This window comes from Dipodomys merriami, unplaced genomic scaffold (assembly GCF_024711535.1).
Source record: "Dipodomys merriami isolate MVZ:Mamm:240054 unplaced genomic scaffold, mDipMer1.0.p SCAF_1, whole genome shotgun sequence".
Lineage (NCBI taxonomy): Eukaryota > Metazoa > Chordata > Mammalia > Rodentia > Heteromyidae > Dipodomys > Dipodomys merriami.
In genome coordinates this window covers 63,755,758-63,782,724 of record NW_027202270.1, presented here as the reverse complement: position 1 = coordinate 63,782,724, position 26,967 = coordinate 63,755,758, and the positions used below count along the sequence as shown (strand labels likewise).

The window sequence follows — 26,967 nt, the reverse complement described above, 5'->3', positions numbered from 1 at the left end:
AACAGACTGTACATCGACACTCCATGCTTCCCTGCTTGTTCTGAATTCTAAGGAAAAAGAGTTAGTATATTTTAGACAGCCAAGCAAATTGCACTGGCCCACTGTGTGACTCCATTAGTATAAAAAATAATGCTGAGGGATTGCTATGGAAGAACTGATTTCCTGCCCAGCCTCGGGGTCAAGCACAGACCCAGGAAGCCACCTGCATTGTTTTATAGTCCTCTTCTCAGGGAAATGGAGCTGCAGCCTGCCACCTTGGAAATTCTGCTTGCTGGCCAAGTACGTGAGATGGATGCCCAACATACTTTGGGAAGGTTATTTCAACTTTCTGCTACATCAGGCTTCTGAGAGTGGTGAACATCAAAAAAAAAAAAAAAACCAAAAACTAAAATACACACACACACACACACACACACACACACACACACACACACACACTCCACACCACACCACACCACACACATATTCTTTGTCCTTACAAAGCTGGAGAGTCTCACAGACAGCAAGAGGCAATTGTGGATTTTGTCTGACCACTCTGGAGCTGGTGTTTCTGGGCATCCCTGAAATATCAGCTTGATACCACCCTTGCTGCAGCTGGTGCCTGCCCTATTCTTAGGTCAGACCCTCACCCCCCTCCTACCTGAAGGAAGTAGCTCCCAGAGTGGGGCTTACACAGTTCTACACTCCAAACAGACCTTTGTCCTCTCTCCCTTTCGCCCCGCAGGCAAGGCCCAGGGCTAGTGTCTAATCAGCTTGAGGTGTTAGGAAGCAGGACCTGTCTATGTTGTTGTAGGATGTCACTTGAATATGTTAGCTAAATAGCCTCAGGCCTTCGAATAGTCACACTAGTTAGATATGATTATGTAGAGGGGTATGTGTGTAGGGGGGGGCAGGGCCCCCTTTCCCATGAAATCATGTCAAGAAAGGCTTCTTTAAAATGTAAAGGGCTAAACACAGATGTGGCCACAGTTTTTTATTTCTTCTTTGCTTTAAGAGTGTTGACTGGGTGTGCTGAAGTTGTGGAATCCGGTGACTTTTCTCTTCCTTCCTTTGGGAGGGTGGAGTGGCACAGAGGCTCCTGGGCAGATGTGTGTCCAGCTGTCCTGACCTCTGGGCCTGCTCACTCACCTGTGAGTGAATGTGAGGTCACCTGGAGGTGAGAAGTGCTGTCTTACTCAGAACTCACTTTCTCTTCAGAGTCATAATTTCCCCTGGCCGGTGTCTCAGGCAGACCAGGGTCAGTTTCTCCCTGAGGATGTTTGGAAACCATGGCCTGTGTGGAGGAGCATCATGACAAGTCTCTCTCCTCCAAAGCCCCTGACAGGATGGCAGTGACTCTGGTTCTTGGTCCATACCTCTTTGCATAGCCAAGGACATCTATGGACAGCTCTTTAGGACAAATGTGTGTAGACACAGAATATTGAATCCAGGTGCAAAATCTGGGATCCTTGGTTGCGAATTTGTACTCTAAGGCTAGCTCTCAAAAGAGAATTCAAGTCTTCAAACAGTACTGAGAAAAATGGAGCCACTCACTAAAGGTTATTGTTTTTATACCTTTTGTTTTTTTTCATATGATTTATTAGTATCTCATTTTATAGGTGAGGAAACTGAGGCACGGGGTCATTAACAGACTCTAAGTGGTGACTGCCTTTGAATTCAACAGTTCGAACTTCCAAGCCAGTGAGCTTAAATTCTGATTGCTTAATAAAGATGATTTTTCCTGAATTTGGAGCTCTTCCTAATCCCAACATATCTGGCTCTTTTCCATACCAGTGACTCCCATATTGCTTATAATTAACTGAGTGGTGTTCTGTGCTAGGAATATTACATGCTCTGACTCATTGGAAAATGTGCTCAGAGAGAAAATAACATACAGCATTCACATAACATACACATTGAGTCCTAAATAAATGTAGGAAAAAAAATTAGGGAGGTAAATATAGCGTGACGATCAAGCACTTTCAAAATTTCTTTTCCTATGTGGAAAGAAACTGAAGATTACCTAGTTCCAATGTCACTTTCGTAGGCACCAGCAAAGAATGAAGAATAATAAACCCAGTAATTTGCAAGAGTTAATTGATCTGAGAGTTTTAAGAAGTCAATCAGTGACTTATGTACCCATTTCCAGCTCTTGGTGTCTACAAAGTATGAGAGAACCCACCATGCACTGGCATACATCCATGAGAGTGAGGCTCTGTGGTCAGAGCAACTGCTTCATGTTGTGTTGCTCAAGCACTTTGGACGCATTATTTCCTGCACCTCACAACAGTGTTAGACTTTCCTATGTCAGATACCATTTTTGAGTAGGAAACTTTTAGCAGAGATATATAGTCTCCTCCCTAACCCCCACACACTTGTCTAAAACTGCTTAGTAATGCCAGGAGAAGTTGTAGAAGGAGGGAAGAGGAGGAAGATGGAAGAGGGAAAGGGAAGAGGAAGAAAAGAAGGAGGAGGTGGTGTAAAGGCATTCTAGTGGCATCAGGAAAGAACTTGTGCCTTCCTGATCACACAGGCCTTTCTGGATGGCAACATTTAACAGGCTGGCCCAACCAAGGATCACACACAGTGAGTGGATCCTAAATCCCAGTGGTGGATCACACACTCTGCTGACTGAAACCAACACATGAAAAGAGCTAGGCTCTTATTGTATGTGGGACCCAGAGTGGCTCCCTTGTTCATCTCCATCTTCTGGCACCAGTGGCCCTCTTCCAGGGGGAGGCTCTACCACCCCTCCACCCTTAGTCACCAGCTTCTCCACTCACCATAGAAAGAGAAGCAACTTTGGCAGGGCATATCCAAGTCAGGCAGCCCCTGTGACTTTTTCTCAGGTTGGTCTTGCTCAGTGTGATACCAGGCAACTTGGCCCTGGCATGAAGCCTTTACTAGACAGCTCCATGTTTGCCTTTGAAGACTTAATATGTTGTCCACAGAAGTGTCCTCAAACAGTTCCTAGAAGGAATGATTTCCATGCCACTTTCAAGTTGTACAGTCATTTCTGTAGTACCCTTGGAATGTTATGTTCCTCCTTTTCTTCCCACTCCTCCCCCCTCCCCTCCCCCCTCCTCGTCTTCCTTCTTTTCCAGGTGGTACTGGGGTGTGAACTCAGGATCTCACACTTGCTAGGCGGCTAGGCAGATACTCTACACTTGAGCCACATCCCTAGCATGGATATGAGTCCATAAATGAAATCAAATGTGTGTGCCTGGCAGTATTGCATATCAGTGTGTGTGTGTGTGTGGTCATTTGTCTGTTGAGTAAAACCCTTAAAAAATATACCACTCTGGCTGGTGCCGCCGGTAGCTCATGCCTGTAATCCTAGCTACTCAGGAGGCTGAGATCTGAGGATCGTGGTTCAAAGCCGGGCAAAAGTCTCACAAGGAAGTCTGTGAGACTCTTATCTCCAATAAACCACTCAGAAAATTGGAAGTGGTGCTGTGGCTCAAGTGGTAGAGTGCTCGCCTTGAGCTGAAGAGCTGAGGGAGAGCGCCCAGTCCCAGAGTTCAAGCCCCATGTGTGTGTGTGTGTGTGTGTGTGTGTGTGTGTGTGTGTGTGTGTGTGTATGTATGTATATATATATCATTGTGTTTTGAAGCTGCTGGTGGCCTCAGTAAATGCTAGGGTAGGGGCTTGCGTCACACTTGTCCTTGAAAGGACCATGGCTGGAGCAAACTCCTGCCCTTTCTTTGCAGAAGTCCTACTTTCCTCAGCAGCAGGTCAGAGCATTCACCTTCTGCTGTGTTTAGTGGTGCAAGCCTGGGCTCCAGGCTCAGCTCTACCACCAGCTCTGGGATCCTGGACCAGTTGCCCAAATCCTGGACTGCTTTCCTACCAGGGCAAGTCTAGCAGGACACCATTCGGTTTCAGTTTCCACTCTGTGAAAATTCCACATTGAAGATGTGTTTGTCCACTTATAAAGGTGGAGGGGGGGGGAGAGGGGGCGTGTAGACCACCCACGAGCCAGCTGCTTGCCTGGCAGTGTTGGGGACGGAAGTAGCGCAGACTGGAAGGGTGCGTGCAAGCCAGGCAACTTGACTTAGGCTTTCATTTGATCAGATAGGAACGATGCTGGAGCAAGTCTGGGCTGCGGGGGCGGGGGGGGGGGGAGGGGGTCAGTAGAGTACCAAGCTGAACTCACAGGTAGTCAATGAACCCCTGCTCTGCCCCGGGTTTGTTTAAGGCAAGTTTCCTGCCGTCCTCGCTGGGGTTTACATCACAGGAGAGGGGAGGGCATCACTCACTGAGACGATTGCTTTATTTGTAGTTTAAAAGGGGTGTGTGTGTGTGTGTGTGTGTGTGTGTGTGTGTGTGTGTTGAGGTGTAGATAGGAGGGAGTGATCCGAACAGGGCTGAGTTGTTCCGGCTTCTCGTTTTCACCCCTGAGGGGCTCTGCTTCTCCATCTCACCGGCAACTCCAGGGTTCGGACTCGCGCCCTTCGTGCTCGGAGGGCGCCAGCCTTCGCCCCGGCCTCCCCCCCCCCCATCTTTCCTCTTCTCCCCTCCCCGCCCAACCCCAACCCTGCGGAGAATCTTCGTGCTTTTTTTTCCACGCGGAACGGGGAGCCCGGGCGGCCCCAGCGGGCGGGGCTCACCTGTCCCGACCCGGCCCCCTCCCGCGCGCGCCCCAGGTGGCTCGGGGCGGGGAGGAGCCGCGCCCCGCCCCGCGCGGCCGCTACCAACGCCAGCTCCCCACCGGCGGGGCGGGCGCGCCGGAGCCCGAGCCTGAGGCTGGCGCGAGGGCGCGGGGAGGTCCGGCCGGCGCGGACCGCGCAGGTGAGCCGGGCTGGCGCGGCGGGCTGGGGCTGGAGGGGCGCGCGGGGGCTGCGGCGCGGCTGCGGCGGGCGAGGCGCTGCGCCCCGCCCCGCCCCGCGCCCGCCCCGGGAGCCGGGAGCCTGCGGCGGGGTGGCGGTCCCGGAGCCGGGGCCGGACTGGCCGCTGCCAACAGCGACACTGGCGCTGGGGAGCGAGGCGGGGAGGAGTTGTGCGGGTCTCCGAGCACCCCGGGCGCCGCGGGCCGGTGCGGGTGCGGGAGGGGAGAGGCTGGGAAGGGGCGGGGGGGTGGTGGCAAACTACTGCGGAGGGTGCGGGGTTGTGCGGGGTTCAAAGCCGCCGGTGGAGCCGGAAGCCAGCGGGCTCTGCCTTCTTTCCCCCCGCCCCCTGCGGTGCTTCGGGCGCGGGTGCCTCTGCCTGGCCCTTCACTTTTGGTGTTAAATAACAACCAACCAACACGTTAGTTCGTTACCAGGGCCTCTGAAAAGCTGGGGCTGCCCGGCCGCTTCCGTTCCACGGGGCTTTGGTTGAATAGGGAGGCTGCGGGTCTGTGTGCCCTGGGGCATGGTTAGGATTCGGGAGTGCCGCCCGCCTCCCCGGGGACCCGAGTGACAAAGTGGCAGAAGTGTAGTGTGATGTGATATTTGAATTGCAACGACGAGCTCTGTGACCTTGAGTAAGTGACTTAACTTCGCTGAGCCTCAGTTTTCTTAAAGGTATCATCATGGTTACACCATACGTTGTACACTGCTTGATGAAATTCTCCATGGTTCCCCCTCCCCCCCCCCACCCCCATGGGCTAACTAAGATTTCCAGAGGTCTCCAGAGGTCTGCACGTTTCTGAACAGAAGGGAGATCCAGGAGGCTTATGTTAGCAGCCTTGAGGAGGTGTATGAATTGGGGGTGGGTCTCTCTCTGTACCACCCTGGACTGCTCATGGTGGGCATTGCTCCAGGGCACCAAAATCGAGAGGTGCCAGTGCTCAGGTCTGGCACACACAAAAAAGGGGGTGTTATTAAGCTATTCTCCCTATGAACAACTCTGTCAGAATTCTTCTCGTTGGATTGGACTTTGCTCACTTGAAAATTGCCTTATGCAATGTAGGCATTCACTGAAAAAAGAAGTGGAAGTTTTAGGTTTAGTTTTAGCTAAAGCTAGGAGCTCACATGAAGTTCCAGAGTTCTTACCCATAAGCATCTAAACTCTTTTATTCTCTTGTATAAACTGGCTCATAGCATGGAATAATAAATGAGGTTGGCACCTCATCTTCGGGCATTGATAGATAGATAACTTGCCCTCATTTCCATTTCCTTCATCCTTAAAGTAAGTCTTATTGAAACACTGAATCAAAGCAGGGCCAAGCCGTCTCAGCAGACTGGAGGTGGGCTTTTACAATAGGGATGGACTTATTACACAGGTCTATCTGTGCTTGGGATGATCAGCTCAGCCATTGTTATACACAGTTCCATCCCAACTACAGGAATTGTGAGTGAGGAGAAAACCTCCCAGAGAGTGCTCTGAGTTCTGGGAAAGCAATCACTACTTAATCTCTGCCCTTGTTCCCAAACACCTAAAGAAAGTTCAGATAGACTAGATACACTGTATTCCAGAATAGAGAATAAATGGCCTGGGTGCCATCATTTCTTAGTCAAGGCTTCATCCAAGGCACTGGAAGAACCCTGTGTGTCCACTTTTCATTCATTGTTTTGTTTATTCATTCACTTCTTCAACACTTAACATATGCACAGCACATACCAGGGCCTCTCGTGATGGGGAGAGTGCTTGCTTTCTTTGAGAAGCTCACAGTCTAATTGTAGGAATGCACATGGAGATAATGTGGTCTGGCTGTCCTGGGACTCTGTGAAGACCTCCCAACAGAACCATGGTTGCAATCAAAACTGGAGATGAGTAGGTTGTAAGGGAGAAATGGCCAAAAAACTTCCCACACCATGCAGTCAGGCTTCAGCTCCAGTGCTTTCTGATGCAATGTAATATCAAGCCGGGTATGTTACTGTCTCCCTTAAGGTGTTTGGGGTGTGTGTGTGGTTCAAAGCAATCTGCTCTTGGTTAGAAGGAGTTTTTACAGTTGCTTTTCCCTACCTTCTATGGGTTGATCAGAGCTCCATCTTGCCTTCACATCCAACATAGCATGAAGGACAGGACTAACTTTTCAGTCTTCCTTTAGATGAGAAAAGTAAATTTCTCCAGAAGTCTCCTGTGCCACTGAGGGTCCAGTGGCCTGAATGGTCATAACCTCACTCCTATATCAGTGATAGGGAGAGGGGAAGAGGGGGCTATCATCTTTTGTCCAGGCAGACTTATGCAATTGGGAGACAGCCTTACTTTCCCTGAGGTTCCATATCTCAACACAATCAGAATTCAAGGAAGAAAGTGAGATAGCTTGGGGGACTCATAGGTGGGCAGTGACTTGTATCTCCTCAGGCAATGGCAAGGGATTCATCAAGGCCTGGCATAAAGGGAAATTGGGGATATTCAGTACAAGAGGAAAAGTCTAGGGGGTAGCTGAGGGAGTAAAGGAGCTAAGGTTGGAGTAGCTAGAACAGATCCGTGCATACTATGCTGGATTCCATGGTAGGTGTCACTGAGAAGGCCTTAAAAGGTCTGAGTTTTAAGGATTTCTGAGATTTCTTACTCTTCTTAGTAATCCTGACAGTGACTCACTCTAAGGCTCTGAGGGTGGGGGTTGGTTGGTCTAGGAGGGGCCATGTGCTGTTGAAAAAAAAGCTTACAGATAGTTCTGCTAGGCCCTCTGTTCCCCACCCTTCCCCTGGGCCTCCCCAGCCCTCCTTCTGAGAAGTCCTGCTTGCTTAAAATCATGGCTTTGTTTCAGCATTGTTAGCTGTCTTCACACCAACAGGCTAGGACTTGGTGAAGTTGTAGCTAGTGGTAGATCCTGGACTAGAAAGCAGTTTTCCTGACACTGAGTTACTGGGTGACTGCATTAGAAGTTGCATTTTGTAGGAAAGCAGCCTCTACTGTCTACTATTTTAAAGTCATTTATTTTACCTGTTTTCGTTGAAAGCATGAGGTGAGTATAGCTCTTTGCTTCCATTTGGTATGGTGGCCATGAGTAGACATTTGGTATTTCATTGAGCAGCGATGTCTCATGATGCTGTATCCTCAAAGATCTAGTTAACAATTGGAACTAGACCAGGTCACTAATCCTGGAGGAGGAGGCAGGAGGAAGGCAATACATTTTTTTTTTTTTTCAGTTTTCATCAGTGTGACTGCTATTAGTTGGCCAAGATCCATGGAAGAATGTGCAGGAATGAGGTTAGAGACCTGTCTGGGGAGACCATTTACTCCATACTGAGCACCTACTGTGTGCTGCATATTGTTTTAGAGGCTAGAGATACAAGAGTACTCAAGAACGACAGAATTCTCCCCTCATGGAACTTACAGTCTCCTAGAAGGAGATAAATTAATTGTGTTTTGTCTAATACTACAGGAGCTGAGTACTACAATGAAAATTAGTCTGGGTTGAAAGAAGGGTTCAGTTGTTAGAAACAAGCCAGTCATAATGCTGTAAATCTCTCTTGATTTTAGTGGGAAATATATCATGAGCAGCTATGGATTGGGGGAAAAATGGACAGATATTCTCTTGGAAGAAGAATTTTTTTCTTAAACCTCCCATTATTTTTACAGTTACTTATAAAAACAGAGTACTAGGTGATAATGAAGAAATACAAGCAAAGAAAAAATAATATTTTCTTCACAAAGTGTTTAGTTTGGGTAATAGGAGAAAAAGTATAGTGACTAATGTAAGCATAGTGACTAAAAGTAAGTATAGTGACATCCATTGTTAGGGTTCATTATTTAAAAGATGAAAAAATAAATTTTGGTGCTTTAGAACATTACGACTTTTCTTGGTATTTAAAGATCCAGTTTTACTTGATAGGAAAAGTGCTGTCTTTACTAATGATTGTAGGAAATTTACCTCTCTTGAGTCTAAGGAAAATGAGCACATTTTTTTTTTACGAACTCATTTTTGGTATTTATAAAAAATATTTCAGGGGTTAATGGATAAGAATTTTCTAATTTTTGTATTTTATGACTGAATGTCAATGAGAAGCTATGTTTGGATCTGTGATTAGAAAGAGTACACAAATTCAAATTAAAATTTATAATATAGGAATTTTATAGAGGTAATTTTGCTTAGTAATATTTGTGGGTCTGTTTGTTTTTTTGTTGAGTTTTACAAGTTGTTTATATAGTCTGGATGAGTCTTTGGTTGGAAATATGATTTGCTAACTGTTACTTCTAGTCTGTTCCTTATCTTTTTGTCTTCTTAATAGTGTCAGTATCTAGTAGTGTAATTCTCAGAGTCATGTTTTTTTTTTTTTTTTTAAAGAATCAGGCTTTGCTGTTGTATTTAAGAATCCTTTGCCTAATCTTGCAAAAGGCCCATATGTTATTCTAGAAGGCTCATAGTTTTGTTTTATATTGGGTTTATGATCAACTTTTGAGTTAAGTATTTTGTATAAGGTGGAAAGAATAGGTCAAAAGCCAGGCACTAGTGGCCCACACCTATAATCCTAGCTACTCAGAAAGCTAGGACCTGATGATCAGTTTGAAGCCAGCTGGGGAAGGAAAGCCTGTAAGACCTCTATGTCTAATTAACCACCAAAAAAAATCCAGAAGTGGAACATTGGCTTAAATAGTAGAGCTTTGGACTTGAGCAGAAAAGCTCACAGACAGTGCCCAGGCTCTGAGTTCAAACCCCAGGACCAGTATATACTTACACACACACATACACCCCCACACCTCCCCACACAAAGGGTTGGTGTTTTTTGGGGGGAATGTGGAAATTCAGTTTTTTTCTGGTCCCAGTTAAAAACAGTAACATTTGCTTTTGTCAAAAATTATTTTGGTGTTTTTGTCAAAAATCACTTATCCATAGATGCAAGAGTTCATTGATTTTGCAGCTCTTTATTCTAATCATTGACCTACTGGCCTGCGCGATGTATCAATACTACACTGATTTAATTACTGTATATTTTAACAAGTTTTGAGAGCAGGTGGTAAAAGTTCTGCAATGTTGCACTTTTTCAAAATTTATATGGGACTTCTTTGCCTTTCCATGTGAATTGTAGAGTCACCTTGTCAATACCTACAAAAAAATTCTATTGGGATTATGATTTAAGTTGTATTTAATCAATAAATTTAGGAAAAATCAACATCCATGAACATGGTCATTATGTGCATTTATATGTCTTTGATTTCTTCAATAAGCATTTTTGTAATTGTAGACTGTCATGTCATCTACGCACATAGATTTTGGTGGAGAGTCCTGGATACTTTTATTTCTTTTGCTTGCTTTATTGAACTGGTGAAGAATTTTAGTACAGTGTCAAATAGGATTGGTGAAAGAGTATTTATTTCCTTGCCTTGTTCCTTATTGTAGGGAGAAAATAATCAACAATTCACTATTTAGTATCTAGCTGAGGTTTTTGGTAGATTTCCTGTAAGATTATTGAATTTCTTATCTGTATGTAGTTTATTGGAAATTTTTATTATGGTTGAATTTATAGTTTATTAAATACATTTTCTCCATTTATTTTCAGAGATATTCATTGTATTTAATATGATGAATTATTCTGAAAGTCAAAAGGCTTTGGGACCACAGATAACCTCTGCTGTATGTTTCTCTTTTATTAAACAATTGCTTAAAAATATGGACACTTCAGCCCAGAGTTTGTACTAAAATTAGCAGTTGGTTAGATTTAGCCAATAATTTCTGACTCTTTGGTCATAGTTTGCTAATGCCTCCTTCAGTTATTCAGGTATCTTTTGCAACAGTTAAAAAGAAGAAATTAATTTTATTTGCTTTTCACTTTGTTTCTAGCACTTTCAATTTCTTCCTGTAGATCTACATTTCTGCTGGTATCATATTGCTTCTGCATAAAGAACTTTGTTTAACATATCTGTTAGTGCAGATTTCTTGGCAGTTAATTATCGCAGTTTTGGTTATTCTGTAATAATCTTTATTTCTACTGCATTATTGAAAGGTTTTGCTCCTTTGTTTTCATACGTGCATGCCTTTGGAAAGGGGCCTTCTATAGTTCTTTTCTTTGTTCCTTTATGTGTAATGTTTCCTTTTTCTCTCATTGTATTGAAGATTTTCTTTGGTGTTTAGTTTTCAGCTTTTTAAACAGGATATGCTGAGGGTGGTGTGTGTGTGTGTGTATGTGTGTGTGTGTGTGTGTGTGTGTGTGTGTGTGTGTGTGTGTATACGTGCACCTGTGTATGTGTGTATATGCTTCTTGTTTATTCAGCTTGGTGTTCCTGTCCTTCCTAGACTTGTGGTTTGGAATCTTTCATAAATTCTTGAAAAATTCTTAGCAATTGCCTTTTTTTAAATCTTTAGTTCATCTTTCCTCCTTCTGAAATATCAGTTATATCTAGATTTACTCTAGTTATTCCTAAATTAGAATTTTAGTATAAATCACTCTGTTTGTACATTGTATAATTATTCTCCTTTTTTTTTGTTCTGGCCTTGGGGCTTGAATCTGTAGCTTATGAACTGTTCCTGAGATTATTTTGTCCAGCTCTCTTCTTGTTTTAATTTGAGTAATATCTATTGAAATTTTCCTTAGTTGTGTCAAATCTATTGAAATAATGCCTGTTGGAAGCATTTCCATTTCTGTCACTGTTTAGCCTTTGAAGAATTTCCAAGTGATTCTTTTCTGTAATATCTATCTCCTCCTAAAATTATACATTTCCCAAAATTAATAATCATATTGTTTACCCATTCCACTGGGGTCTTTTTACAAAGAATTACAGTTATTTCAAATTCTGTTTGATAACTTCAACACCCAAGTCATATCTGAGCCTGGTTCTGTTTATGTGTCTATTTTTTTTTTTTTTGGTTGGTTGTGGGGCCTGAACTCTGGGCCTGGGTGCTGTCCCTTAGCTCTTCAGCTCAAGGCTAGTGCTCTACCACTTGAGCCACAGCGCCATTTGTGGCTTTTTCTGTTTATGTGGTGTTGAGGAATTGAACCCAGGGCCTCATGCATGCAAGGCAAGCACTCTACCTACGAGCCATCTTCCCAGCCCCTATGAGTCTATATCATGAATGCATGGTTTTGTCTTGCTTTTCATGTGCCCTAGGATTTTTTTGTTGGTGTCAATTAGACATTTTGGTAGGGCATTAGACACTGAAACAATAGTTCTTATGCTTAGAAATAAGCCTGCCTTCCTACTTCTATGCCTTTGCTACAAGGATTGGTCAGTCTCTTAGGAGTTGACTGGTTTTGAGGTTTGTTGCTGCTATAGTTACTTCAGCACATGGTAGATTTCAAATTCTTTTAGTGATGCCTTATATCACTAGACGTTTTCTTAATGTTCATACCCCTGTGGGCCTACGGTCTCCATTTTGTTCTCTGCCTCTGAGTATTCTGACTCCATGTTCTTTCAGCTCTTCACCTGTATTCCATTCTTATTGGTTATGTGAAGCTTCTTAGATACACAGATGCACCTGCCCCACACAAGCAAATTCTTATGTCTTGCCTCTTCTTGCAGATACTGTTTTCCTTAGGTTTTTGGCTAGTGTGTTCTCCTGTGGCTTCAGTTGTTTAAGGAAGTTGAAGAAGTTTTGCATTTGCAGTTTATGTGGTTTTTCATGTGTCATAAGCATGGAGTGATGCTCCTTTCAGGTCTGTACATCCTGAGGAGAAGTCAAAACACCAGGTTCATGTTTTTAACTCCTTTTTATGAGCTTAATGTAAAATCTAGATTCTGTTTTTCTTCCTTCTGTGTGCTTTACAATGTCAGTTTCATATTTCATGCACACAGAATTTGTGCTTCATAACACATGCTTGAGAAGTATTAAAATAAAAAAAAATTTGGGTGCCAGGGTCTTGGTGAATGTATTTTGGGATCTGGGCTTAAGTGTTTTTTTTATAAGCTCCCCTGGTGATTCTGATGTTCATCTAGGTTGAGAAGCCCTGGTTTAAGTATCACTTGCAGCCTCTTCTTTCACAGAGGTGCTATGCCAGTATAAATGGCCAAATGAAATTTTAGGCTGCATTCATTCATCCAGTGGATTTGTTTCTCCCCTAATTGGGCTTTTAGAGGTAGTGAATTGCCTGAGATCTAGACTCATGGTCTCATAGAATGGGGAGGAAACTTAAGAGTTCTTCTCATTTAACTTTCCACTGCTTACATGAATAACCTCTTACTCTTACAACAATTTATGGCTGGGGTGCTACTGAAAGTGTTTCAGGGCTAGAAACTTTCTACCATTCAAAAGAATTTACCCCATTGCGAACTAGTTTTTCTCATTAGGGATGATTTCATTCTATTGAATTGAAATGAGCCCTTATGTAATCTACCAAATAATTCATATAATGTGCTGCTGTACATACTATTTGAAAAGCAATCCACTAGTATGACTCAGTGCATGTGCACACACACAACCATAAAAACATTTTATGAAACAGTACTTAACTGGGTTTTACCAGGTCTTGTGCTGCTACCTTGATTTTGAAATGTACCAATAATTTGCTTCTTGCAGTATGAGAAATGCTTGTCGGCCCAGGTAACAATGAATAAGCTTTCAGAGGGTACAGACCAGCTTTCTCTCAAAGGCTTCTGAATCTGTGTACAGTAATGATATTCCTCCAGTAGTGTTTCCAGCCTCTTCACTGTCCTGACAGTTGCATGCACTAGGCACTATTGTGGTGACGGGTGAAATGTCCATAGTTCCCTGCTCCTGGACTTTGTGGGGACTCAAGGCATGCAAAGTGAGTGTGGATGATGACATGGCTAAGTGTTCTTGAGGTCACAGATGAAAGGAAAGTTTTACTAGGGAAGACATATGGAATGGAAGGTTGAGAGGAGGTGGGGAAGGTTTGGAAGACAAAGGGAGATATTTTACTGGTCTATTATTACTAACCAGCTATTTTGGCTCATTCATTTATATCTGTTCATTCTTCTCTGAGTCCTTCAATGATGTATTACTAAGAAACATGCATTCTCAAAGCACACTGTGTGCTGTTCTTCATGATCCATTTTGTCTATGAGGCAAAGCATTCTTGTTTATCTTGAGACAGTGCCACCATCAAAACATTGCATAAAAGCCAGATATCACATCGTATATGAATGTATTATTCATTTGGGGACTATTTTACTATGGTGGGAAGTGGGGAGGGAAGTACACTATGGGAAAACAGGTACGGCGTATGCTATCTGTCCCTTTGAAAGGTACAGGAACCACAGTTTTTGAGCAAGTATAAGAAGAATTAGAACAAAACTGAGGGCCTGAATGTCCCATTATTGTGTGTGTACCACAGGGTGGGTATTAGTGTTTTAGAAAGATACACATTATAAGTTTCTCCCAGAATCTAGTGCCAAGATACTAGCTTATCCCTTAGGAGGAGTTGATACACAGTGGAGATCTTTATTATTCTTTGTATTTCTCTTTTTGCCTTGGCAGCTGGGAAGCCTGGAGCTAAACATAAAATAAACATAAAAATAATTGTAGTGATAATTTTGAGTTCTAAGTGTGAATGTGCCCTGTCTTAATATGATTTCTGTCTTTGTAAGACAATAGTAGGATCCCACCCAGGAGATACTTTCCTACATCACAGAAATAGTCACTATTTGTGTTTCAATCATAATTAGCCTAATTTAAGCATATGTGTGTATGTAGATACACATATGTATATATATACACACACACAAAATGATACCTTTCATACTATATTAAAACTAACTTTTTAAACTTTGCATTGATACAGATTTTCTAGACCATTAAATACTCCTTCACAGCATTGTCTTTAATTGATGGTGTATTTCATCATAAGGCTGTATCTCCTTGCTGTACTTCCAGCTTGGTTTCAGCTTTTGGCTAAATTTAGCTTTTGTCATGTATGGTGTGTACAGCTAAGTCTCTGAACATATCCATAATTTCCTTTAAATAAATTTCTAGAAGAGATATTATGTAAAAAGCTTGAAACATATTAAGGTTTGGGGTATATACCTTCCACACTGTCCTCCAGAAAGGACCAATCTGTAGAGTTTGTGATCCCTTTTTTCTCAAGCTTTCTCCAGTACCAGGATTATTATATTTTCAATCTATGTTAGGGGGCAGGACTTCTGGCTCTTTCCCAGTGAGGATGCTGGCAAATCCTCTTTCCTGGAAAGCTGCTATAAATCTGGGGAAAATGAATAGCACCACGTTATCACTCTGGTAATCCATCAAAGAGTGCAACCATCTGAGAAGTGGTTATCCTTGAGAAGCTGCTGAACTTGGAGCGAGAATAATGGGAATCTGTGGTGTTCTTGCCTGGAACTGCTCCCCACAACCCTTGTTCCCCCTTAGTGGGTGCAGAGGTGTTGCCTGAACTGGGTTGATGATCCACATCATCCTCACTACTGCTGAGACTGTGGGGAATCTCACAATTTGTGTCCGTGGATGGCTCTGTGCCTGGAAGTGTTTTTCCAGTCCCTTCCCCTCTGTTGCAGGTTTCCTTAAAACAATTCTTTTTTGTTTAAGGTAAACACTGGTGTTCGTTACTGAAAAAAAGAAAATAAACAAAGAGAAGAAAGTGCAAGGCATCCATAAGCCCACTTGATGTGTATTCTGCATCACCTTGTTTTCACAGAACTTCCTGTGATCATGGGAATGTTGTGTTGTACCCAACACTGTGGCCACTGTCCTCAGGTTTTTTTTGAATACTTGATATGTGACAAGTGAAACTGAAGACTGGAAGTTTTAATTTTGCTTAATTCTAAGTAATTTACATATAAATATTCATACATAGCTAGTGGTTTCGATATGAGTCTAGTTCCATTGATTTTATTGTGGAAGAATAAATCATAGTAACAGTGGATGAACACATCCAGTTATCTAGATTTTCTTTAATTTCTTTCCATTATATTTTGTAATTTTCAGTGTGCAAGTCTTAACGCTGTTCCCAAACGTTTTCTGATGCAGTGCACATGAGGTTATCAGTTTTATTTTTAGGGTGTTTTTTGGTAGTGCATAGAAATATAGTTGATTTTTTTTGTTGTTGTTGGTGGTGGTTGTGGGGCTTGAGCTCTGGACCTGGGCACTGTCCCTGAGCTCTTCAGCTCAAGGCAAGCACTCTACCACTTGAGCCATAGCACCACTTACAATTTTCTGGTGGTTAATTGGAGATAAGAGTCTCATGGACTTTCCTGCCCAGGCTGGCTTTGAACCGTGATCCTCAGACCTCAGCCTCCTGAGTAGCTAGGATTGCAGGCATGAGCCACTGGTACCCAGCTCAATTCTTATGTTTTGATCCTGTGTTCTAAAACCCTGCTGAACTTACTGGTCAGTGCTAATAGTGTTTTCATGAATTCACTGGGATTTCCTACTCACCTACCAGTGGAGGTATGTTACCTATCTTCCTTCTTTTATTCCAGTCTGTATGCCATCCATTCATTCATTTGTTCTTGCCTAATTGCCTTTGCTGGGAATGACAGTATGGGGTCAGAAAAAATCAGAATAGATATCCTTCCTTGTCTTACCTCTCTGATATTTCCCATTGGTAGCATTTATGAGACTTTTCTATGATCACTTTTATACTTTGAGAGTCTAGATAGTAGAGTTGCTGGCTTGTTTCTCACAGGGAAGGAATAAAACCTTTTTGTGGCCTATGCATTGGGAAGGTTGGCATAGTAGCCATTAAAAAGAAGTCCTTTAGCTGAAATGTCTGCTCATGTAATATCTATATGCTAAAGAGTTGGGCTGAAAGTTTTTCTTTTTTTCTTCTTTTAAATTTGAGATCAGGACTCAAACTCAGTACCTGATACTTTTGCTCATTGGCTAGCGTTCTACCAACTAAGCCATGCATCCAACCCTGTCTTCTCTTTCTCTTTCTCTTTCTCTTTGTCTTTTTCTTCCTCCCCTCCTCCTCTCTCTACATGTGTATATATATATATTCTTTTTTTCTTTCTTTCTTATGTTTGGCTGAAATTTTCTAACACATAAGCATTCACTCAAAACACAAATGAAATACTGGTATTTCCATATTGCTTGCCATTTTTTTGAATGCCCACCATGCTGCAGGTCCTGTACCAGGATAGCAAGATGAATTAAACATGGTGCCTCATCATGCTTATAGAGAGGACTTTGAAGCAGATAAACAGGAAACTTGGAAGTTAAAAATTCTGGCAAGTGATTTCCACTAAAGAGTAAGAATCAGAAGGAAACAGATCATAGATATAGGCTTCACCCTTGAGATTTTAGGATCTTAATTTATTGTTGAAACATTTACTTTCTATCTTGTAGAATCAAGTAATTTCAAAACGAACTGGAACATTAGAAATCATTTTTTTCCCTTGGGGTTCATTCCCCTAACATCAACTTATCTGACCTTTTCTGGTTGACTCAGACATATACTAGTTATTGCAAATAAGGGAAACCATGGGACCTTTGTTTCTTTGGGCCTGGCTTACTTCACTTAATATAATTTTTTCCAAGTCTTTCCATTTCCTAACAAATGGAGCAATGTCATTCTTTCTGATAGAGGCATAGAATTCCAGGGAATGAACCCCAAGATAAGGATTCAAATGTTTTTTCTTTCATGCAATTGTTTCTAACATATTCATAAGATGATTTCTATGTTGCTTTGTATGTCCCTCCCCCATGGTATAACCCCTGCTTTCACTGTATTTGATGTTGGTATAATTTGTGGAGGGGAAGGGCAAAAGCAAATCATTTAACTAGGGATACAGGTGGACCCATTGCAACAACGAATGAGATGGACAAGTCCTTATGTCGAAAAAACGAACTTTCCAACTTTGGTGGGGGAGGGGAGGATGGGAAGAGATGGGAAGGGGAAACAAAGAGGAGGCAAAAATGCTTGATAAAAAAATGTACTCATTATCTTGCCCATATAATTGTAACTCCTCTGTACGGTATTCTCACAATAAAAAAAGAAAAAAAGTCATTTTTTTCTGTTCCCATTAGAAATCATTTATCACTTTTCAATAGGAGTAACCTCTTATTTTATTCAACCATTCCTATTCTTTCTCATAAGCAACTCTTCTTTGGAATATTTTACTGTATTCTCTCTCTCTCCTCTCTCTCTCTCTCTCTCTCTCTCTCTCTCTCTCTCTCTCTCTAACACACACACACACACACACACACACACACACACACACACACACACACACACACACACACACACACATCCTTATAAGCCAGCGATCTATGTTCAGTCTGCTCCTGGCTCCATTTGTTGTGTCTGGCAGGTGTAATTCAACACCAGTCCCTACTATCATCTTCAGTATGACTGGTGTAGGATTCCTGCTTCACCTTACCTGCAGAGACTGTTCACTATTGTCCTTTCGAAAGATGCTTATGATGTGGAGCTGACAAGGAAGGGGGCATTATCCAGCTCCAAATCTGAGTTCCCCACAAAGCTTCCTGTTCTGTTTAATTGAATGTTCAACTTTCTTTGTAAAGATGACACACTGTCCAACACTATTTTACATGTGCCAATATATATACATGTGTATACACATACTTACATACATACATACATACGTACAAACATAGTTATACTGAAGTCATCTTTCCCAAAGAAAAATAAAATTAGTATTAGCAAAAGCAACACATCATGATTTTTAAAAGCTTAAATCCTTTTGTTTTTGAAAGTAAGTAACTGCAGAATTGCAAGGCCCATGTAGCTCCATTTTTACTTATCAATTTAGGAAGAAATTTTTCTTGTGTTATTATGTGCTATTTCTTATTATGATGAAAATAACTTCAGGTTACTTTTTTATCATTCTACTGGTGAAATAGAATACAAACCTTATGGTCTCAGGCTGCAAAAGAAAATGAATGGTGCCCACAAACCCTTCACATTTAATGATCTTTTAAACAAATCTGAAGCTCTCATTTCCCTTTTTAAAATTTATTAAATGTCTTGTTTTCCCTGTGATTCTGTGAGAAGGGGAGATAAGGCTGCAGAAAGCTTTTTAGTTCACATTGTTTTCTGCTTATGATACAGCAGCCAGTTCAATCAGAGGGGAATAGAAAATAACTACTGTTTGTGCTTTGTAAGCTGTTTGTGAAGTCCCCTCTAGTCCCTACAATGAAGCGTTGGCGGCTCTCCTTGCAGACTTCTCAAATGAAATCTCAGAAAAGGAGCAAATAGCACTTTAGAAATCAAACACAAATAGTGTATAGGGACCAATCCATCACATTGTAGAAATGACAGCAATCTAGGCAGCCATTTAATTTGATGCAAAAGAAGACAGGAAGTGCAAAGGGATACTGAGAAAGTTCCAGGTCATTGCAAGCTTCTGATGATCTGACCATGCTAGAGGTCAACTGTGGTGGTGGTGAGCTGGGGTGGAGGGTGGGTGGTTTGGGATTGAGTGGCTTTACCAGTGCTTCCTCTATGTGTGATAACTGTCTCATAAGACATACCAGTCTCAGTTGTTGCCTATTACTCCGTCTAAGCTCTGGAGCTGGCCTGGGACTTGCTAATTAGAATGGAGGCAAGAGAGTATGTGCAGGGCCTTTCCTAGAAAACTGGTACATGCAGAGGAAATTGCATTTGGACTAGCATCCAAGAATTCAAGTTTGGTCCTTGGTCCTCCTGCCTTCCTATCATATGACTTTGGGTAAGTCATGTTATCCCTCTAAACCATAATTTTCACCACAGCACACTACAGGTTTGGGTCAAATTTTTGATTTCCAAATGGAATTCCCAAGACTCCTTTGAGCCATCTCATAGGCAGACCAGGCACCAACAGTTGGGGTTGCTAACCCCTGACCAAAAGGCAGCAACCTCAGTTTCTGCAAGTGTTGGTTTGAATAAAAGGGTTGCATACTGCTAGGTGGTTTGCTCCCAAAGCTCTTTTCTTGCTTTTACATTCCAGTTGTTTAGAAGTCTGATGTCTGGTCCAGGCAGCAGTGAACGGGGCCTAGGGCACCCATTATCTGGGGACCACCCTTACTTTCTCAGGTAACGCCAGGAATGTGGGACTTCAGCAACAGAAACACCATTCCTTAGCAAGGACTGTGAAGCTGTCAGGGGGATGGAGTCTGTGTTTACTGGACCCAACTGCCACTTGGGGAATGGCTCATCACGCTCCTATTCGGGTATCGTTCCCCTTTGCTCCCAGACTGAAAGCTACCTAGGAGCCTTGTGATTTTGAAAGCAGCCCTAGTCTCCATCTCCATCCCTCTACACGAGCTGTCAGGCAGCTGAGCCCTGACCCCTTAATGGGAGTCTCTGAGGTTAAGGCGGTAATAACCACCTGTCAGTCACTCATGGGCTGCTGAGAGCTAGGCCTCCCAGTGAGTCACTTGCTAGCTCCTGTGATTCACCTCTTCTATTCCCTGTCAGGTTTTTGCTTGTCTCTTCTCTACCTGGGGAATATGTTCTTTTCATTCCTTAATAATCTGTCTTTCTCTAACACAAACTTTCTCCTTTCCTCTCTGGGAAGCAGCGTGCTTCACTTTGCATTGCTACAAGTGAAGGCTTGGAGGAGGTTTTCAATGCCACCACGGTTTCAAGCATATACTGTGCCTCTTGTTCCCCATCCCAAGATACCATGGTGAACACACAGGCCCACGAGAAAAGATTTGGCAGAGGAAACCATCATAAAAGAAGGATGTAATTGAGGAACAGAGAGCTGCAGACCCAGGGGTGTTGAACACTTTAATTAATGTGTATTAGAAATGAAGACTTGGCTATTTGAAAATGAAAAGTTAACTCTCCTGTCTCCATATCCATTCCTCCACCATTCATATCCTTGTCCCTTTGACGTGTGTTTTAACTCAGTCAGACTTTATTGAGCTCACATGATGAGACCAGGTGCTCTGGTGACCACTTGCCTAACAGAAAGGAGATAAGAGCCCAGGCCTTATTCTCCAGAGGTTCACAGCTGGGCTCTGGAGAGAAGCGAGCAAATGTGAGCAGCCTGTAGTCCTCATTTCTCTGCAGAGAACTTTTAGGGTGCTGAGGGTTACAAGATGGGTAGTCATGCACACTTGGCTGAGGCCAGGACAGGCTTCCTGCCTGTTTCCTAGGGAGTGACCTAGAGGGTGTAGGAAGAGGGTATGGCAAAGACTTGAGGGAGCTGGTAGGTGTAATAATGTCTAGGCTTAGTGGGGTAGAGAAGATCTAGAAGGAGAGGAGAGGAGGAGGAGAAGACAGCGGCACCCACAGTATTAGGGAACAGAGGTCTGGATGGATTAAGCAGACACCAGGTTGTGCTGACATTGAGTACTGTACCAATTACTGTACTAATATGCGTGTCAGTGTATTTTATCCTAAAGACATGAGGCCACACAGCACAATTTTAGGCAGGGTGGGCTAGGTTTGCAAGGCCATTTAACACGAGCAAGACCTCTAGTTCCTAGTGACTGGTATTTGAATCCTGGCTTTACCGCTTTTCAGCTGTGGGCAAGGTCACCACATCTCTGCAACCTGACATACATTCTATCTATCTATCTATCTATCTATCTATCTATCTATCTATCTATCTATCTATCTATCTATCTATCTATCTATCTATCTATCTATTTATCTATCTGTCATCCCTATTCTCATTTAGCTTTTTGCTTGAGGTTGGAGTTCTACCACTTGAACTATACCTTTACTCCTGACTTTTTTTTGCTGGTTAATCTCTGACTTGTCTGTCTGGGCTGGCTTCTAATCTGGATGCTCCGATCTCAGCCTTCTGAGTAGCTAGAATTACTATGCTTGAGCCATTAGTGCCAAGCCTCCTGATCTTTTTTTTTTTGGGTCTGGTCGTGGGGCCTGAACTCTGGGCCTGGGCACTGTCCCTCAGCTCTTCAGCTCAAGGCTAGCACTCTACCACTTGAGCCATAGCACCACTTCCGGCTTTTTTCTTTTTGCTTATGTGGTGCTGAGGAATCGAACCCAGGGCCTCAGACATGCAAGGAAAGCACTCTACCACTGAGCCACGTTCCCAGCCCAAGCCTCCTGATCTTTAAGGATAAAAATCCCATCTGTCTTGTAGGGTTCTTGTGAGAACTAGCTAAGTAAATTTACCAAAAAGTCTTATAATGGACACATTAAAATTAATGATCATTTTTCTGGAGAGGGAGCATATTAAGTAAACAATCTCCTTAGACTGTGAATGAGTTAACTATTTGCAGAGTAATGCCATTAAAACACAGTGGCTTAAAATATGGCAAAATCCAAGGTGGTAGCAATCATTTATTACTGCCGCATTTGAAACTTAAAATATAGGGGCAGGGTGGGCTAGGTTTGAGTATGCAGTTGTCTTGGATACCCAGTCCAGGCTCACATCTGTCTTAGATGGGGTCCAAGCTAAGGGCAGCAGCTCAGGGCAACTTTCCCAGAGCACTGGCAGATCTGTCTGTGTAAGAGGAAGCTGTGAGGTTTCTTAAGGCCTGGAATTCCACCAGCCAAAGCCCAGCTTGTATTGTTCTCTTTTGTAATAGGGAAAATGGAAAGCCACTTGGCAAAAAGCATGAGTTCAGAATGGATGAGGCTTTTGGGGCCAATAATGTGGGCTGTATCTGGCACCCCAGGGCTAGAGTTACGGCCTTTCTGCACCTTGTCTCAACACTGACCTTTGGGCCTAGCAAAGATGTTCTAAGGAAAACCCTGTTTTCAGGGAAATACATTAGGGTGGGTTGAGTCTAGATTCTGTGGGACGGGAAGGGTGAGGTGACCCTCTAGGAATGATAGAAAGCTTGGCAGTGAGAAGGTGTTTTCACAGGGACTCTCCCTCCATGCTCTCTCAGGCTTGGAGACTGCTGCACATTCTCTTTTAGGGGGTGGGGTTGTGATTCAAAATTAATTTTCCACCAGCATCAGCAGGTCCTATTGCAGGAGTTCTTCTGTAGGTCACACGTTCACAAGACATGATTAGCTCAACAGTGAAGAGAGATAAGAACCAGGGGATTCTCTGTAGTAATACCCACTTCACAGTGTATGCAGGTGAACAAGCAAGCAAGAAAGCATCATTACTGTGTACATGTCCAGTTGTAGAAGGAAAGGCACAAGATGACGTGTGATTTGGATCAGAGGCAATATGTTAGACATAAAACTTTGGGTAAGTCTTGTTCTCATTTCAGTAGTGCATCACCATAGTGGTAGGGGACTCACTTCTGAGCATTGGATCCTCCTTCCTCTTTTCCATTAAACTCTTAGACCTATGTCCTGTTTCCTGTCTAATGTTATTTGATGTTGCAGGGTCTTCTTGAACATGGTTTGTAGTGATTATGAACTGCTATGGTTAGACTTCATGTTTAAATTTACTAACAGAATCTGAATTTGTTTATGTCACTATGGTTTAGAAGAGGTTTATTCCCCAAGGTCTATGTGGTGGAAACTTTGTCCCCAGTGTAGTGGTACTGAGAGAGGTGTGGGACCTTTAGGAAATGGGCCTAGTGGAATATGATCAAGTCATCAGGACACTGCCTTTGGAAGTGACTATGGAAGTTCTTGCAAGATTGGGTTAGTGTTTATAAGACAAAGCAAAGACACTTCATGCGTTCTGTTCCTCCTGCATGCAGAAGTTTTCCCTACAGCTGTTCTGCTATGTGGTAGTACAGCCAGGGTTTTGTTTTTGTTTTTGTTTTTGTTTTTTGCCAGACACTAGTTCCTGTTATTTGAATTTTCCAAGTCACTGGAATGATGAATGAAAGAACCCTTCTCTTCATACACTACCCAGCCTTGGGTGTTTTGTGACAGCAACACAAGATGGATTAAAACATTAAGTTTTTAGATACTTTTCCCCAAGTACAGCTGAAGGAATTATGAGATTTTATTTTCTGAACTTCTTGATGTGTGCTTTCAGCTCTCTGGTATCCTGCTATGAGGCAAGTCTGACTGATCAGTTGACATTCCTAGGCAAATTCTGGGAGAGAGGACAGGGGAGGCAGCAGGTTAGCATTTATGGTGTGTAACTCTACCTCTCATATCTCCTGGACTCCTTGGGGTGTGGGACTGTGATGGGAGGAGTCAACTACAGTTCCTTTGCCAGCATGCAGTAATCTCTCTCTTCCCTGGCATCTCCTAAAAAGAAGAAAAAGGAGGAGGAAGAGAAGGAGGAGGAGGAGAGGAAAAGAAAGAAAAGGAGGAGGGATGGGAAGGACATACTTATAAGTTTACTTTTCTCTTTTATGTAATGCGTATATAAGTATATTTTGAAATGAAACATCTAATTTCTTAAGGTCCTGATCTCTTATCAGATTAAAAAATCAACAAATTCTCAAAAATTATATGAATAATTAAGTAGAAGATTCAGTTGAACATTTTTCAGGGAGAAAACGGAATTATATTCAAGTGTTCTTCTGGTCATAAATGTAGCACTGAGAAAACACATACAGCGTAGAATGGTGTGATTGGCATATGCATGAGAGTAGAGTGAGGCAGACATGACATATGTGTTTTCTCTAGTGCATCTCTTTGGGGAGGGAATTAAAATTAGGGATGACAAGATTGAGGACTCATAACTAGTTGTGCTAGAGAAACCTAATTTTCCTTTCCAACACACGCACACACGCGAGTGCGCGCACACACCCACACCCACACCCACCCACCCCCCCACGCGCACACCAACAATAAGAAAGCAAACCAGAAAGTTTAGATTCAAATACCAAGCCAAACATATATTTCAGAGGTAACAATCTTTTTTCCCCCTTAGAGTGATTGCCTCTAAAAGGCACAATTCAAAATAGGAAGTGCAAGAATGGACATGCTGAAATCGTAATGGTGTAATGCTATTTTGTTGAGTAAAAAATAGGGCTGGATAATGACGAATTGTAGCTATGCAAATGGAAAGAAAGATCATCGTGTCTTGTGCTTAGGGTGTGAACGGATGGCAAAAATCTGTCCATATTACTTAGTGGGGGAGATGAGCTCCTATGGAAGTTTTCTTTATTAACCTTAGGTTCCACCTATAGTTTGAAATGCTAAAATAGTTGGTTTGTTGGCAGCCTTTCCTGAATGTCCACTGCAAAGAGATAGCTGTAAGTTAACAAATAAGCCTTTTTTCTCTCTGTTTCTCCCTGCTTCCTTCCTTCTACTCTCTCCCAATAAACACAGAATTTGCATTTCAGGAACTTATATATTCCTGGGAATGACAAGACGCTGACATTAAAAAGCTAAAAACAAGTGTGAATTTATATAGTACATGTTGTGCAGTGCAGCTTTCTAATATGTCTAGAGGAAAAAGAAATCAATAGCGTGAAAATGATGGTTCTAAATCTTGACTGAATTAAACAATGAGTTTTTCCTACTTTTTCACTTTTATACCTCTTCAAGCCAGAGAGTGTTATTTCTGGTTGTTTCAGGCTTAGAAGAATATTGCCACCCAAGAAGTAGCATGAAATAAGCAGAAAATTCAAACAGTAGTTGGTGACTCAGCTACCATATACTTACATACCCTACAATTATACTCTCAAAGTCTTCTACTGAATGGGGTGAAGTGATTTCAAACAGAAGTTATTGCGTAGCTGACACCCCAACAAAGTCAAAATGACTTTGTGATGATTGGATTGGTTCATAATCTCTTACTGAGATTTCCCTAAAAATATTAGATACTGAGGCTGTTGTATTTTATATTAAAAATAATTGAAATGGCTATGCATAGAGCAACTAAGCTGTCAAATACCATCAGGAAGACTTGTTTAATGGGTTGTTTAATAAATGATTTAGACATAATCAGATGTCAGTTTGGACCCCAATAAACATGGCATATCTATAAAGTAAACTCTGCAAGGCTGAATATTGAAAATCAATTTATACAAAAGTTAGCAGAAAGTATATATTAGATCTGTGCAAAAATGACAACTTCCATGGTTAAAGCAAAAAAAATTAAGTAATTTATGAGGCAAAGAACAAATATCAGTATTTCAAGATTTAAAACTTCATGTAAGTAAGACAAGAGACTGAGGAAATTTACATTGATTTTTTTTTAACATATACGGGAATGTATGTCATAACTTTAGTATGCTGCTTACTCAAAAGTATAAGAGGAGGACTGGAGTTCTAACAAAAGAATCTGAGGTATAATACCTACTACTTACTGCATAGTTTTCTATGCCCACATAGACCTCCAGAATCAGATTAGACTGATTGTACTGTGTACAGAATGTGTTGTAACTAGCTTTTCTCACTGAGGAGCACAGAGGAATTACTAACCAGTCTCAAACATAGCATTATGTTATTTCAGAGTATTCATTCATGAGTGAGTAAAGCCCTGTCTTAACTAAGTTTTAATTTAGCTGAGTTTTACAACTTATTCAAACTCATGTTTTCCATGCTGGATGTTAAAGTTGTGGCAATCTAAGGATTACCTTCTAGTATTTCTTTAATTTATAAAGGCATGATCTATCTTTAGAGCTAAAGTTATGACATTCTGTGCAATCAAATGGATAGACAAAGAAGTCCACTTGAGACTGCTTTGATCAACAATTTTAAAGGTAGCATTTGCCACTGAAACCTGTTTTAGCAAATGAGGAAATATCATTTGAAAGCCCACGCTTTTCATAACATGTCATCAGTTATCTTTAAAGGCCTTAGTGACAGAAACATGTTAATTAGCGTCCATGAGCATCACTAGGTACAGTGACTGTAGCATTAGGTTAGGGCACTTTGTCAAGCATGTCATTCCTTATCTTGCTTTTAGAGGAGAGGAAATAAAGACACTAGAGACGTATCTTTGAGGTCACACAACAAGTTAACAGCAGATAAACATTAGAACCGGCAGCTCCAGAATTCCCACTGTGTGTAATTAGTTCACCACAGGCAGGAAATGACAGTACTGGGAATAAACGGCAGATGTAGTGTTTGAGGACATGGTGGCTGGTGGGAATTCACTGTGTTCTTCTGAATGGTTAATTAAGTTCATCTCTGAAAGTATGAAAGTCTCACATAGAACACAGAGGCCTCTCAGACAGGTATGGTCTTCCTGAGGGTCAAAGGAAACACCATGGCTAGCACCAACGACTTTGAGGCCCTTGCCTAGTGGACAGAAGCGAGCCTGAGTGATGAATTAGGTATTGCAGTCTCTGAGTTTTTGGGATTTCTGATCATCGTTTCTTTCACTCTTAAAAGACCACAGTGTGTCTGGGGAATGTGAAGTTGGGAGTGAAAGGCCATGGACTGACTGGACCATCTGAAAGTTTCCACTCCATTCCTCACCCTTTCTCTGAGTCATCTGGTCAGAGTATGTGCAGTATGAGGA

General features: G+C 42.2%; 1 protein-coding gene across 4 annotated transcripts in view; it reads left to right on the top strand.

The window, feature by feature from the left end:
• Nucleotides 1–4,656: 4,656 nt before the first annotated feature.
• The window catches only part of Lypd6b (LY6/PLAUR domain containing 6B), a 174,955-nt gene continuing 152,644 nt past the window's right edge, over nucleotides 4,657–26,967 (top strand). For all 4 annotated transcript variants that reach the window (XM_070036809.1, XM_070036599.1, XM_070036529.1 and 1 more), the window contains exon 1: nucleotides 4,657–4,770. The gene's annotated coding sequence lies outside the window, so the exon portion shown is untranslated. The remainder of the gene's footprint in view (nucleotides 4,771–26,967) is intronic.